The 16,634-nt window shown below is 39.2% G+C and overlaps 1 protein-coding gene across 1 annotated transcript in view; it reads left to right on the top strand.

Moving 5' to 3' along the window:
• LOC114661678 (zinc finger protein 658B-like) overlaps positions 1-16,634 on the top strand; it is a 278,339-nt gene that overhangs the window by 24,860 nt on the left and 236,845 nt on the right. The window lies entirely within an intron of this gene.

The raw sequence follows: 16,634 nt of genomic DNA on the forward strand, positions 1-16,634 counted from the left end.
ATTAGTAATTCGTATTTTATTTAAATGTACAAAAAAACAGAGAAAACAATCTAAAATTGATAATGAATTGAAAAAATAATGCAGAGAAATATGACATTATAAATCAACATTAAAATATTCAGCATAATCTAGTTTTACAATGGCTATGGATGAGCACAGTGGAAAACTGGAGACAGAAGAAGAAAAGAGAATGGTGTTTAGAATAGTAAATGCTAGCCGAAAGGCTGAAAGAATTTAATCAGTTTAAAAAAATAAAAGATGAGCAGAGTGAGGTCTTGTGTGAGCATGATAGGACCAGGAATAGATGGATGAGGTACTTTGAAAAGCTGTTGAATGAAGAAAGTCCAAGGGTAGTATTTGGGGATGGAGTCCCAAATGATGGGCTGTCACAAGAATAAGGGGGGGAGTAAAGGCAGCACTGAACACATTGATGAATGGGAAGGCAACAGGATCAGCTGGAATACAAGTGGAAATGTGGAAGAGTGTATAGGATAAGTGGAGGTATGTGTTGTGGGCTTTAATACAGAACATCTATGAACATGGGGTGTGTTTTTTTTTTTACATATTCTAATACCATGATCAATATGAAGATTTGAATAGCATACTTCCATAAAATCAGACAAGAATATTTCATATAACACATTTAAGACACGAGAAAACAATACTACGAAATAGTGCATTCATAGAACGTTAATTTTATGTACAGTAATTTAGGTAACAGGACAAGATACTGTAAAGGAGACTCAGCCCAGTCGTGGCGTATCAGATCCAGGGCAAGCATTGTGGATTCTGTCCAGGCCATGGAAGAGTTGACCAGCTCTTTACTCTCATGAGGATCCTTGGAGAGGGCATAAGGAGCCCGATCGGACTATAAGTGTTTGATGGAGTTACAGAAGGCGAATAAGCGTGTTCCTCGAGGGACTGACTATATGTGTGTGCGTGGGCTGGAGGAGGTGCTAGAAAAGTACAGTACTATTAAAAGAAAAGTGCCAAAACTGACTACACCACATGCATATGCATTGCAAGGTATTTAACACGTGGGACTGCATTTAATTTCGCCACGAAAAATCTTAAATAGGTTACAGCATCTGGAAGAACTGCTATAAACACACTCTTCCAAACACTAGGTAACAGTAAAACACTGCACGATAAGAAAGAAAACGTCTGACGACGAAAGCGGAACATATGCGACGTCAACGTGCGCTGGGAATTTTCGTACTTAACACTTTAATCATGAGCCATACCGTATGTGCGCCTCAATTATTGAGGATCGGAACATGAAGTGAAGCTTATCTAAGACACTCCCACAATAAGTGTGCTGTACGGAAGAGACCCTCATTCGATTCCCACCCATCCTTAATCTGCTATGCAGCTGACAGTGGGCTCGGCATGGAGCGCCGTGCAATGGAAGAATTTAAATGAAAGGCGGACGAAGCCAAAGTTACTAAAGGTGACGGTGGCTGGAGTTTAGTCCTCTCTGAATTTGTGAGCTCTGGAGAATCGGAGGAGTTCGACACCCGTGAGGAACCAGAAATGACAATGAAGAGCAGCGAGGAGCAGGGTGAGTGTGTAATTGTCCAGTGTGAACGGACAGACTCCGTAAGTTTAGGTTACCATCATTCGTGCGCTTTCAAAAGTCACTAAGCTCAGTTTCGTGAGGGCAAAACGTGAGATGTAAAATTAGACCAAAAGGAAGGGACTGCGCGAGAAACACCTCCAGCAGGAACTATCGGTGCACCGCATCCGTAATATCAGACGAATAAAGTAGCGGCATTGCCTCCTGCCTTCCACAGTCCGCCCCACGACCGCCAACAGTCCAGAGAAGGAAAACAGCTGTGTACAGTTTTTCCAGTTCGAAAAAGAAAAGGAGCTGAAAACGTTTTCCGACACGGAACAAGGGCACAACAGAACCAGGTATGGACTCACAGAATAAAAAGCTCAGTATATTTAAAGAAACTTTAGTTTCATTAAACAAAACTAATGAGATTTACGATTATATACTGTATAGCGAATCCAAGTGTTCTCTGTTTATCGTCATTACTGACATATCCTATTTTTAAGCATATCGTTTTACTTATTATTTTTACCTCTTGTATTATTTATTTTTAATATTTGCTATATTATTTCATCTATATTAACTTTTCACTTATTTATGTAGAGAATCTGCAATGTTAGTGTACAATATGAAAGGTATTTATGTTTATCGTCATCATTAACGTTTGTTAAATATCTTATTTAACTTGATTTTTCTGTAGTTAAGTTAGCTATTTATAAAAGTACGATAGCGCTTTCTGCCAAATTAGTATTACATATTATTTTTGTCTTGATTTCCACAGTCACATTTCTCCATAAAGACAGAGAATATAAAATCAGCTTTGATTACATTGAATAAATATCAAAATAAATCCAAGTGCCCTCTTTGTAAAAAACAAAGAGACCACAGCATCCTGCTGCCTCGCCATTAGAGTCATGAAGGCCACATTGTCAAGTATGTAGGTATTTATGCCAGACGTGTATACTTGCAAACAATACTGACGTTTAGATTTCAGAAGTGGAACTTTTTAAAATACAGTTTTAAAAGCTGAGCTAATCCTGCATTTTTAGTTAGTTGGAAGGTTTTACTATTTACAGATGTAACACAGGGTGTGTCACCAATGGTCATTTCCACTGTTGTTTTTGTTTAAAAGTCATTGTCACCAGTTTACTGTATGTCACTATTTAATATTTGTCTTTGATTAATTTTTTTTTACCCCTTGTATTAGGGTTTTCCAAGTTAGATGAATAGCCATGACTGTGGAATTGTCATGTTGATGGTGTGACCATATCTTTTTGTGTATGTCTGTATTTAATGTCGTGTCCAGGTTTCCAAAGGACCATTTTATGGTTTCTCTGATCCTCGAGGCCCCCTTCAATTTTAACGAGTTGTGTCTCAACTTTAGTCCTCTCTTCTTTCATTGTAGTATTTGTAGAGGGAGGATCATATCTGGTTGCTGGTTCCCATTTTTGTCACCTTCTGCAATTTGTGTTGGATATTTGTGTTGTGTTTATTTTATTATATTTGTATTATTTTTAATTTTAGCATACTGTCCCTAATAGTTTTGACGTTCCAGAAACACCTACCATTCAAAATCCAGATATTTTAAATGTATGTTTATAATGGTTTGCATAACTATTTTTGTAACATTAAACTCCTTTTAACAACGTGACTCTGCTCAGTCCTCTTTAGAATGACATGCTGGCTTTGAGGACGTGCTGGTGTATATTTATTTATTTATATATATATATATATATTGCTTGAGAACTCCAGCCCCAAGGGGTAAAATTTCATTTTAACAACTTCAATTTATTTCTGCGGTAATATGGCCAATATACTTAGTCATATTGTAAATCAAAGACAAATAGTCAAAATGTTTACCGTTATGAACTTAGTGCTTCTTTTTGAAATCACTAAAGTATCTGCTCACATCGAGCGAGCAAACGCCTTTCTAAATGAAGGCCAAGAATCAAACAAAAAATTAGAAGGTACAGAAATAATGGACAGCCAGGACTGGGTCCTTTTTTGTGCTTATTCTTTTGGTTCTTTTAAACATTTCCTTAGGCAAATATCATTTTCTCTGTTTTCAGGTTTAGACTTTATTGAGCTATTAATGAGAAGACAGAAGATGAGTAAAGCCTTGCAGTACATCTTAAATGAAAAACAAAATGTCTTGCTATTCTGTTCCATAGCACTGTGTTCTGCAGGTTTCAGATCTTTACTTTTAGAAAAAACGTCAGCCTCCCTTCTCCAACGTCCAGCACAGGGTCCTGAGGAGCAGGTACAGACACCTCATTTTATAAACTTCCATAAGAAAGATGAATTACATTTTGTTGATGCTGGCTTACAATGCTTATGGTGTAGTGAATAAAATGTATAAAAAGACTTCATGCTTGTCTCAGATGCCGACTGCTAATCGATAACCAGTAGGAGTCAAAGCCCAAAAGACTAACAGCCTGTTTTACATCTTCTGACAAACTGGAGTGCTGGTACAACTCTTAACGGCCTTAAAACATTTGAAATGCATTGTGTGCTGTATGTGTTAATAATAGTGTATGGTAAGAAACATTAAAGACTTGTAGAATCTGTGATCGAAAGCAGTAATGTTAATAATGTATAACAAATTCAGAATATACTGTACATTATTGTTTTACTTTCCTTTTCTTACATTCCTTGTAAATGTGGAGGAAAAGGCTATAAGCTTTATGATGACCATTTAAAGAATTTTCTTTCTTTTTTTTAATAAAACGTATTTTAGCAACACAGAATCCTTCAGCATTTTACAGAGGCAGAGAAGTGGTGTGCTGAGGACACTTCTGTGTTCAGGGGGCATATCTCACTCCCTTCATTATTGTCAATGGACAAAGACGACATCGAGGAGGCCATTCAGAAATTTGATTTGCTATCTGAGTTTCCAGAAGAAGACGAGAGGGAATATGTCTTTAGACCCTTTTTTTCACATATGGAAGACATGCATCTGTTTTTAGATAATGTGAGAGGAAAAAGGAAAATGACTGAGTTCTGTGAGAAAACGTAACAAACATATATGTCCGCCATTGTTCAGTTACAACCTATATTTTTCTATATTTTATATATTCTTTAACTTTTTTGTAATAAATGTTGCAAACCAACTTCATATTTACAGTCCATTGTCTCAGATCTGCACTTCTTAGTGTTATGTATTAAAATAATGTTTTATAAAGTAGGGCAAGGCTATTTTTATTTTTAAAACACATTTACAACAGCAGCCAGAACTGAACCAAAGTGCAGTACAAGAAAGGGTAAAGAAGAAGTTCAAATATACTGTATGTACACAGCAGAAAACTGCAAACATAACCAACCATTACATCCATCCATCCATTTTCCAACCCGCTGAATCCGAACACAGGGTCACGGGGGTGTGCTGGAGCCAATCCCAGCCAACACAGGGCATAAGGCAGGAACCAATCCTGGGCAGGGTGCCAACCCACCGCAGGACACACACAAACACACCCACACACCAAGCACACACTAGGGCCAATTTAGAATCGCCAATCCACCTAACCAGCATGGCTTTGGACTGTGGGAGGAAACCGGAGCACCCGAAGGAAACCCACGCAGACACGGGGAGAACATGCAAACTCCACGCAGGAAGGACCCGGGAAGCAAACCCAGGTCCCCAGGTCTCCCAACTGCGAGGCAGCAGCACTACCCACTGCGCCACCGTGCCGCCCACCAACCATTACATAAAAGATAAACTCAAAATACCCACACATACATATTTACAATCCTGAATGTACATGAGCCAACATATACACACAATGTCAACCTCTTGCAGGGTCTAATGGCAGCAAGAAGAAATAAGACTTTAATGATGAGTCTGAAACAGACCAGAAGCCATTGAAGCAAGGTCAGTATTGGTAAAATATGGCCGCACTTACGATAGTCATTTAATAAGCGAACAGCAAAGTTGTGGACTAGTTGTAGGTGTCGTAACAGGGCCTGACTAACACCTACATACAAAGAACTGCAATCGTCCAAATGAGATGTTAGAAAAGCTTGGATGGCCTTTTCAAGATCACTGAAAGAAATAAAATCCTTTACCTTAAAGTCTCAGCTGGAAAAAGCTTAATTTAACCTCACAATTGATCTGTTTGTCGAGTTTGAATGAGCTGTCACAGATAACACCTGGGCTCCTAACTGAAGCATTATGATACGTATATGGTAAGGGGTTCAACAGCAACATCAAAGACACTCAAACTTTGTTAACATTTGGACATCATGATCACAGTTTTATTATAATTTAGTTTAAGAAAGTGCATTGCCATCCAGGTTTTAATATCATTCAAGCACGCATGGAGGGTCTGTATTTTCTCGCTTTGATTTTAGTGGCAAATATATTTGAGTGTCATCATCATAGAGAAGCCATACTTGTTAAAAATGGAGCCTAAAGGTAACATGCATATCAAAAAGATAGCTGGTCCAAGGATGGAACCCCACAAGTAAGAGGAGCTACAGAGGATAAGAACTCACCCAAATGAATGAATAGAAAAGCTCCTATTTCTTATATAAGATTTAAACCATTTCAGGGCATTACCTTGGATGCCTACAAACTGTTCAAGGCAGGATATACGAATTGTAAGATCCACAATATCAAAAGCTGAGGTAAGATCTAGTAGTACAAGAATGGCAGAATCACCAGCATTAGCAGTTGGGAAGAGGAGGTCATCGTAAACCTTTAACAAGGATGTTTCAGTGCTGTATGAACATCTACATCTGGACTGGAATTTTTCTAGAATACTATTATCATCCAGAAATGTTTGTGTTAGGACAACTTTTTCAAAGACTTTAGATAAAAAAGGCAGTTTAGAAATTGGCCTGAAATTTGACACATTAGAGGGTCCTTATTTTGTTTTTTTATAATACGTTTCTGCACCACAGCGTGTTTCAAGGCAGCAGGAACACATCCAGAAATCAAGCTAGCATTTATTAAGGTAACAATACTTGGTCTGACAGAATCAAAAACCCTTAACTAATCGAGAGGGGACACTGCTGACCAGGGGGCAATTTGTAGATTTCAGGCGTTGCACCAAATCAGACAACAGAGACGATAACACACGCAGGCTCAGAGTGGTCAAACACAGCTGAGCACACTATGGGAGGAGATGAATCTGAGCAGGCAGTGAGACTGATGACCTAATAACAGTAATCTTATTTACAAAATAATATCTTCATTTAGAGAGCAAGTTGGGGTATGCAACAAATACAAGAAATTGTATATGGCGACTAAAGGATTTAAAATCACTAAAAAATTGATTGTAATTATTGCATCTACCCAAACAAAGTATTTTTAAAGTTAAGTTTAAAATGTGTTAGTTCAGTTCCAAAGTAGATAAAAAGATGGTTTATGGAAGTGCAACTTTCAATAATACAAATTTGTACATTTCTTTAGAAAAACAAACGATATAATATCTATTAAGCAATATAAGAGATTTGCTTCACTTTTTTTATAAGTACATACTTATAAGTTAGGGTCCCAGGGAGAACAATTATGCATTAAAATTAAAAACAGGTAAAACGTTTGAAAGTTTAATAATTCCACTTTAAATTTATCAACATTATAGCAGCAGCGTAGAACAAAATTAAGAAAACACAACTCAAGACAGACAATGAAAATGAATGTATGAACTGAATAAGCTAGATCATTTAAAAATTGTTCAATATAAATAATTTTAAACGTTTCTTTTACTGAGAACACGAAAGTTTAGACCTTCATTTTCATGCCTGTTGATTGGTTTGTTGTGTTATTGATCATCATTTATTTTGTAACAAAATAAATTAATGTCATTAACGGAATTTTCCTTTATTGAATGAGGTTCCAGAAATAATGTCAGACATGCCGTTTAGTACACAAGTACCGTAAAAATAATTTCAAATATTTTGAATGGTAGAATTCACTATAATAGCAGTTAGAGCAACCACATTCATATTCAGTATGGTGTTTCCTTAACCTAAAAATATGTTATGCCCTCTTTCTTTTTACTATATCGAATCCTGACTCATATAAAACTGTTTATTTGTTTCTAAAAGTAAATACGACAGTAATACCATAAAGAGAAACTCGTATTCTTGCCTCGTGATTGGAGGAAGTCATGTTAATATCGTCTTTTAGGGTTATGAGGTAAATCAACGTTACTAGTTTTTCAACGAAAGCGATGTGACAGAGGACGGGCGTGAATGCTGGGGGCGTGGTGTCGAAGGCAGGAGGCGTGGAAAGCCGGGGGCGTGGAAAGCCGTGTCTGCGATCTGCAGCCGGATACAATGGGGCATTGTGGGCTGCCATCTATCTTTTCCAAGGGCTCCTGGGAATTGAACTCTTAGCTTGTCACAGAATGCGCATGTGCAAAAAGCGGGATATGCCTTGCGGCGTAATCTTAGTGAGGCTTACCGCGGAATCTGAAACTATTGTGAAGAAACTCTATAACGCTTCTTAATCCGATGGACCAAATATGAACATGTGAACTGAAATCGAATAGGCAGTTTGAATCACTCGCAAGAGAACCGAGACAAGTGAGCCTGTAGATGATAACAAGCCGGATTTGCTGCATAGTGCAATGGACGTCACTCGATTCATGTGAATTGAAGTAGCACTTGTAACGAGCAAATATCGGTGGCACACAAGGTCCTGACACTGTGAGTTCGGGGGCACTGAAATCATTTGACACCTGCGAAATGAACGGAGGGAGCCGGAGGCACGAGGATCAAGGTGCGTTTACTTACACGAGATGAAAGATTGCTAATTGTTATGAGGCAGCTTACATGAAAACAAGCAATTAAATTTTTTTTGCAAAAGTATGATTTTGTGGTAATTATTGCGTTATTTCGTAAGGCGACCTTCGGTCATTCAGCGACTGAGTCGGATATGCCGTGCAACTGACAAGAACTGTGCAGACATTATAGACATACATTTAGTTTTAATTGTGTTTAGTACAGATGGTTTAACATAAGACACAGCAATAGAGCAGGGCTGCCATTCCCTGCCTTACAGTACCAGGGTCTGGATAAGGTTTGCATGTTCTGCCTGTGTCTTTGCCTATTGACTGGCATCAATAATTGTGATCAACTGTGTATGATTACCTGTTTTAACGCTGAATACTCGAAATGTGACAGTAATATTTTTCAGTCAATGTTTAATCCTTCATCATATGCAGGGAAGTACTTGAAGATTTGAGGTATCAACACTGGCCGATGCACCACCAGATCACAAAATACCTGCAGCAAATAGCCAAGTTAAAAAACAAACAAACAAAAAAACCTAATACTTTATTTATAGGTTTCTGTTAATGAAAGGCGCGCAGCACACTCTTTTCTGATTGGCTGTTCCTGACAAAGGACTGCCCACCACATTTGTTTCTTGCCTTACTTTGTACTTCTGGGATCATCACTGGCCCCCTGTGACCCTCAACTGGGAAGATTAAATGTACCCCTCAGCACATGCAGGACTAAACTTCACTATTTACACATTTTGTTGAGTTGGTGCCTTGTGCTAAAAAAAACAGAAAAAAATATTTACCTTATCAATGAGGAAATCATGATTTTAGAAATTTTAGCATATTTATTAAAAATAAAAATCTGACATTGATACAAGCATTTAGACTCTTTACTCAGTAGTTCGCTGAAGTGCCTTTGGCAGCGATTCCTGCCTGAAGTCTTCTTGGTCTGATGCAACATCCTTCACATACTTAGATTTTTGTTAGCATCTGCCATTCTTCTCTGCAGATCCTCTCAAGCTCAGTCAGGTTGGATGGAGACCCTCAGTGGATATCTACAGGTATATTCAGGTCTCTCCAGAGATCTTGCTTTGGGTTCAGGTCTGGAGTTTAGCTGGGACTCTCAAGGAGATTCACAGAGTTGACCCTAAGCCACTCCTGTGCTGTCTTTCCTTTGTCCTGTTGGAAAGTGAATCTTCATTTCAGTCTGAAGTCAGTCAGAGAGCCTTTGAGGAGGTTTTCATTGAAGGCACCTCTGTATTTTGTTCCATTCATCTTTCCCTCAAATTCGTCCCTGCTGCTGAAAAACAACCCCAAGGCATGAGGCTGTCACCACCAAGCTTCACTGCTGGAATGGAATTGCACAGGTGATGAGCTGTGCCTGGTGTCCTCCAGACATGAAGCATAGAATTGTGGACAAAAAGGTCAATCTTGGTTTAATCAGACCAATCTTACTTCTTATAGTTGGAGAAGAGTGGTGCCTTTTTTCAAACTCCATGTGGGCTTTCACGAGTCATCTGGTCATTCTGCTGTAAGGACCAGATTGGTGGAGTGTTGCAGTGATGGTTGCCCTTCTAGAAGTTTCTCCCAAATCCACACAGGTTCTCTGAAGCAAACTCAACCAGAGTAACTATCAAGTTTTTGGTCGGTTCTCTTTTACCAAGGTCATTCTCCTCCTATTGCTCAATTTAGCTAGCTCTAAAAAGGGTCATGGTCATTGCAAAGTTCTTTAATTTAAGAATTATTTTGGCCACTTTAATTTTGACAACTTTCAATACTGTGAGAAACATTTTTGTAGCCTTTCCCAGATCTGTGGGCCAACACAGTCCTGTCTCTAAGCTCTATGGGCATTGCCTTCGACCTCCTGGCTTGGTTTTTGACCTTCTATAGATAGGTGTGTGTGCCTTTCCTATTTACGTGCCATCACTATGTGTGTTAACTCAGTTTCCCAAAGACCAATACAGTGGAACCTCGGGTCACGACCGTAATTCGTTCCAAAACTCTGGTCGCAACCCGATTTGGTTGTGACCCAAAGTAATTTCCCCCATAGGATTGTATGTAAATACAATTAATCCGTTCCAGAGCGTATGAGCTGTATGTAAATATATATTTTTTAAGATTTTTAAGCACAAAAATAGTTAATTATACCATAGAATGCACAGTGTAATAGTAAACTAAATGTAAAAACATTGAATAACGCTGAGAAAACCTTGAACAGAGAAAACTAACATTGCAAGAGTTCACGCTACAGCCTTAGGAACCGCTCGCTGTAAACACTTTTTTTAAATGAGTTTTAAGCACAGGGAAAAAAATGAAAATTTGAAAAATCCTTAATTTATACAAAAACTAACCATAAACAACCAAGAAAACTAACCTTGCATGAGTCGAGTTCTGGCATGAAGGAAGTGAGCAGGAATCTGGATGGAGAGGAGATTACAGTTTTGAGGTAAAGTCCCTCCGAGCGATGCATGTCTGACCGAGAACAATGTACTTACTGTACAGGGAGAGACTGAACACATGCGGAAATCATCGGCGCATACAAACCGGAAGGGAAACTAGCTTGTTCATCACCCGAGTGTGTGGTCGTGAACAGATGCAAAAGTTTGGCAAACTTCTTGGTCGTAACCCGATTTGTACGTGGTCTGAGACGTTCGTGACCTGAGATTCCACTGTATTGCAGTTTCTCTATTTGTGATTAGGGTTTACATGACATTTTTAAATCCAGGTCACTCTGTGAAAACTGGGTTATTAATGCACTGTAGTGCACTCAGTGAAATGGTGGAGTTATTCTTGATTTATACACTAATGAATTACTTCTATCCTCACCCCCTAATAACTATTTTCATACATGAATGTCTTGTTCTTTTATTATCTTTCCCTACACAGATAAAGGACCCCCTGAAGGCTTAGTTCATGTAGCTGAAGGGCTGGGTCATTTTAGCTGGGCCCTACTGGATCAGGACAGCAAGAGTTCATGGAGAGTAGCAGACACCACTTTATTCAAAACTGAAGAGAGATTCTCCGAACACATTTCAAGTTACATTAAACAAGAAGATCCTCAAGCGGAATCTCCTGGGGTTTTCCATGATGGCATGGTGCAGGAGTTCCTTGGCATTAAGGAAGAAGAGGATCTCGTCGGTGTTAAGGATGAGGTATCACATGTGGAAATTTTTTCTACGGTTAAAAAAGAAGAGTGGGCAGATAAAGTGAACAAAATTGGTCTGGAAGGGCCTATGCAGGAAACTCTGTCCTGGAATGAGCCGCCATCTGAGCCTTGCAGTCAGCATGTGGAGAAGGAAGTCAGGAAAAGGAATTTATGGAAAGGAAGAAGTATTCAAAAGCGGACAGTGGAGCGGGATATCGATAAGCCTCATACTGCTAATGAAGTCTCGAAGAAACTAAATAAATTAAACCCCAATAAAATATTCCAGAAACTGTGCCCAGAAAGAAATTGTCATCCTTGTGCTGAATGTGGGAAGAGCTTTAGCAGAAATGACCATCTTAGAGTCCATCAGAGAATTCACAGGGGAGAAAAACCATACAGGTGTACCGAATGTGGAAAGAGTTTCCGTTCCAAATCCCATTTGAATTCTCACTGGAGAATTCACACTGGAGAAAGACCACATCGATGTACCGATTGTGGAAAGACTTTCTCCCGCTTTGAGTATCTCATAATCCACCAGAGAATTCATGCAGGAGAAAATCCATTCCAGTGCACCGAATGTGGGAAGAGTTTCAAACAAGGTTCAGACCTTACAAGGCACCAGAAAATTCACGGTGGAGAAAAACCGTATAAATGTGCCGAATGTGGCAAAACTTTCATCCACAAATCAGCCCTGAAAGAACACCACATAATTCACACAGGAGTTAAACCTCACCAGTGTAATGAGTGTTTAAAATGTTTCCGGCGAAGTTCAGATGTCAAGCGACACCAAAAGGTTCACACCAGAGAGAAACCATATCAATGTAGTGACTGTGGTAAGAGCTTCAGTCAGGCTACGGGCCTTAAATTCCACCAGACAATTCACACGGGACGAAAGACATACCGGTGCTCTGAATGTGGAAAGACTGTTGCACAGGCTTCTTACCTGAAGATCCATCAGAGACTTCATACGGGAGAACGACCGTATCAATGTACTGAATGTGGAAAGGGTTTCAGGCAGGGTTCAGACCTTGGCCGACACAAGCGAATTCACAAGAGCGAAAAGCCGTTCCAGTGCAACAAATGTGAAAAGGCTTTCAGATGGATTGCGGATCTTCAACGCCACCAGATGACTCACAACAGAGGGAAAGTTTTCAAATGTCCCGTTTGTGGAAATTTTTTTAAACAGGTTGCCTGCCTCATTCAACACCAGATGACTCACACAGGTGAGAAACCGTACCAGTGTGCAGAATGTGGGAAAAATTTCAGCCGGTCTACACTCCTGAAAAGGCACCAGAGGATTCATGCAGGAGAAAAGCTGCACGGGTGCACTGAATGTGGAAAGACCTTCGCCTGGGGTTCGGAACTTAAGCGCCACCAAAGAATTCATAAGGGAGAAAAAACTTACCAATGTGCCGATTGTGGAAAGAGTTTTCGTGAGAGTTCAGACCTGAAAAGACATGAGGGAATTCACAAGAGATTGAATAAGACCAAGAGGAGTGAAGGAGGAGAGGAGGACTCCTGTCAAGCTTAAGTTTGAGTGAGGTTTCAATGAACTGCCTGGTTTCTTAGGTCGTGATGACTCCGAGTCAGCACTAATGACAGACCGAGGACCCTACCCTCGTTATAGTCTACTAAACACATTTACTGCAGTACACTGAAAAATTCCCAAAGAAGAAGTGAGTGGTCATCAGACCTACAGATTGCAATCTTCTTCTTTAACCATTGCCCCCTTGAAGTTTATTTTTGGTAGATTCTGTTATAAAGCAGAATTTTGTGTTTCTTCCCAGATAGGGAGGTGGTCTTAATGCATGGAGGAAGTAAAAGGTCTAGAACTGTTCTGCTTGTACCGACTCACAACAAGACAATGAAAGTTTTTAATGACCTGGATCCAAAGATGAAACATAGTCAGGAAACAAGTCAAAAATCAGAATCCAAAAGTCAAACTGATCAGCCATCAAGTTTAAAACGCTAATCAAAGGTTGAAGTACCGGAACAAGAGAAGAGCCTCAAAGCCAGGGAGTTAATTATCACTAAAAGCTGATAAATGCACGCACACTACAGTGGATTCAGAAAGTATTCAGTACGGACTTTGATTACAGCCATAAGTCTGTGTGCGAGCACAATGCATTTTGTAAGCATAAGTTACATTTTGAGCACATGTTGTGAGGGTGAGTTTATGTTTTGTACGCATACCCTTGCCAAGTGTTTTGCAGTCATGTGACTTTTGGCAATATTGTTATGTGGCATTAGTGCTCAGAGTCCGTGACTGTAGGGAAACACATCCCGCAAGCACAAGTTGCATTCTGAGCATGCGAGACATGGGTTGCAAGCACACGCAAGCAGAAAATATAACTTGCGCTCCGAGACTTTTGGCTCCTAAGAACACTGGCAACAGTCACATGAGCACAGAGCTCTTACTTAGTGTATTACATGCACTCGAAATGTGACTTGCACTTAGAAAATGCATGGCTCCTTAGCAGTAATCCAGCTCCATAATGTGGATCCCTTCACATTCTGCACACTTTATTGTGTTGAGAATTGAATTTTTGCTCATCAATCTACACTCAGTAACGCATAATGACAAAGTAAAAATGTTTTCAGAAAGGTTTGAAAATGTAATAAAAAGCAAAAACTGAAATCTCCCATTTTTATAAAAACTCAGACCCTTTGTTGTGGTACTCATAATTCTGGTCAGGTGAATCCATCCATTTTCCAACCCGCTGAATCCGAACACAGGGTCACGGGGGTCTGCTGGAGCCAATCCCAGCCAACACAGGGCACAAGGCAGTGAACCAATCCTGGGCAGGGTGCCAACCCACCGCAGGACACACACAAACACACCCACACACCAAGCACACACTAGGGCCAATTTAGAATCGCCAATCCACCTAACCTGCATGTCTTTGGACTGTGGGAGGAAACCCACGCAGACACGGGGAGAACATGCAAACTCCACGCAGGGCAGACCCGGGAAGCGAACCCAGGTCCCCAGATCTCCCAACTGCGAGGCAGCAGCGCTACCCACTGCGCCACCGCAGGTGAATCTCGTTAGCTTTAATTCTCCTTGAGATGTTTTTCGAAATGGACTGTGTGTGTGGTGTAATGCTGGCGTTATGTGGACACCTTGGAATACTCTTGTGTCGTTCAGTAATGAACCTGTTAAGCACAGATGTTTAATACATTTATAATCTACAGAGTACACATTTCTTTTTTTAATGGTTGGCACAGTGGTGCAGTATTAGCGCTGCTGTCTAGATACAAGGAGACCGGGGTTTGTGTCACAAGTGCTCCCTGTGTATGCTCAAAACGTGCAACCCCATGTGGTTTTGATGAAGTATTGTTAAATAGGAACTTCTGGCACACCAGAAACACAAAACTAAAGCCTCATGGGGTTGAGTTTTTGAACTGAAGACCCGCGTCTCCTTCTCATTCGTTGGTCTAGGATCCTGTCTTTAGTTCAAAAGGTCAGTCCCATGAGGCTTTAGCTTGGCAGCGATTATGCCAGAAGTAGTTATTTATCAATGTATTAGCAGAAAAGTGTGAATCTTGCACATATTGAGCATACAACTGGATAACTGACATGAGGCTTATGCGACAAGATTTTATTTTCTGTTTTGCGTGGACATTTTTCACATCATTTGTTGTTGTACAGCATTGGCCACAATCGGGTCCTATTACAGTATATCATAAAATTTTTCTTTTCATTTTCTGTGAAAACGTGATGTTAACATTTTTCACACCCACCAGAACAAAATGGATAGGATAAGTAAACTAAAAAATGGCACTTTTGACTGGAGTATTCCTTTAAAACGTTAATAGGAAAAGTGTAAGCAACGAAAGAAAATGTATGTTTCTAAAAATATTCTTTGAATATTTTCATTTAAAAATTATATTTTTTAAAGACTAGTTTTGATAAAAAAGTATGAAGTGTTAAAATATTAAATAGTGTAAATAAAAAATATTTAAATTGTTAATAAAATATGTATAATGAAAATGGTTATTAAATAGAAATGTTATTCCTTTTTTGTTTAGATGTGCTAAATACAAATCATCTTATTTAATGCATTTTCATAAAACATCTTTTTATAGCACAATGTTTGGTTGTTACAGTTAATAAAAATGTATAAAAATTGAGCTTTTTTTAGTATTCTATAAAACACATTTTTATTAAATGGTTGACTTTTTCATGTACTGTACTTGCTTATTCATACGACTGTAATTACCTACTACTATCTCCAGCTTGTCCTATTAGCTCAACCTCCCCAGTACCTTTCCATGCTATCTTCTCATATACCCGCCTGCTCTTCACTACAAACTCCTCTATGTACACCACCAGCCAAAAGTCTGAAAACACCAAGACATTTTCATGTTTTTGATAGAAATTGATAATTTTTTTAACCAAGATGCCATTAGATTGATCTAAAAATGCAGCCAAGGCATTACTAATGGCCGTAACTGCTGGAAATGATGGATTTTAAATTTATTTTTCACATAAGAATTTCTTTTGCAGCAGCCATTCCTTCAGTGTCCTAATGGTCAACTCTCTTGGCTTACTATTATTAATCACGTTAAAAAAGCTAATTGGTTATTAGAGGAACCTTTGTAATTGCATATGCACCGCTCACACCTGTTATTCTGTTCACTTGTATTGTAAGGTACTGGCACTCCTAACATTCAGTTTGGGGTTAAAAAATGGCCAAAATGAAACAGCTACCTCAAGAAAACACACCAGTCTATTGTTTGTTATTCCAAGCGAGACAAACTGGCAAAAATCTGAAGATTTCATATGAAGGTGCCTGTCATGGTCTTTGGAAAAGACGGCAAACTGATCTCATAACCAGCATAGAAAAACAAGGGGAAGGGCACAGATGGACAACTGCATAAGACGATAAGGACATCAGTGAGTGTTGAGTAAGAAGCAAAACCCTTAAAGGCCCTCATTTGGCTTCTTCGTTAACTATACATGCCAAATAGATATAATAGGATTTTCCAGTTTTCTTTCATCCAATTTTTGTTTTCGTTTGCTCATTTTAATCTTTTTTTTTTCTTGCCAATTTAGATAATGGCTTTTTCTTTCATAATCTGCTTGTAAGGACAGCAACCTGGAGAAAGGACAACACTGGCATTTGGCTTTTATGACAGTTCCAATTTATTGATCAAAGTGTACTAGGGTGTTGTGCCATGTTAGACACTATGAATGTAGTGA

This window comes from Erpetoichthys calabaricus, chromosome 12 (assembly GCF_900747795.2).
Source record: "Erpetoichthys calabaricus chromosome 12, fErpCal1.3, whole genome shotgun sequence".
Taxonomy (NCBI): Eukaryota; Metazoa; Chordata; class Cladistia; order Polypteriformes; family Polypteridae; genus Erpetoichthys; species Erpetoichthys calabaricus.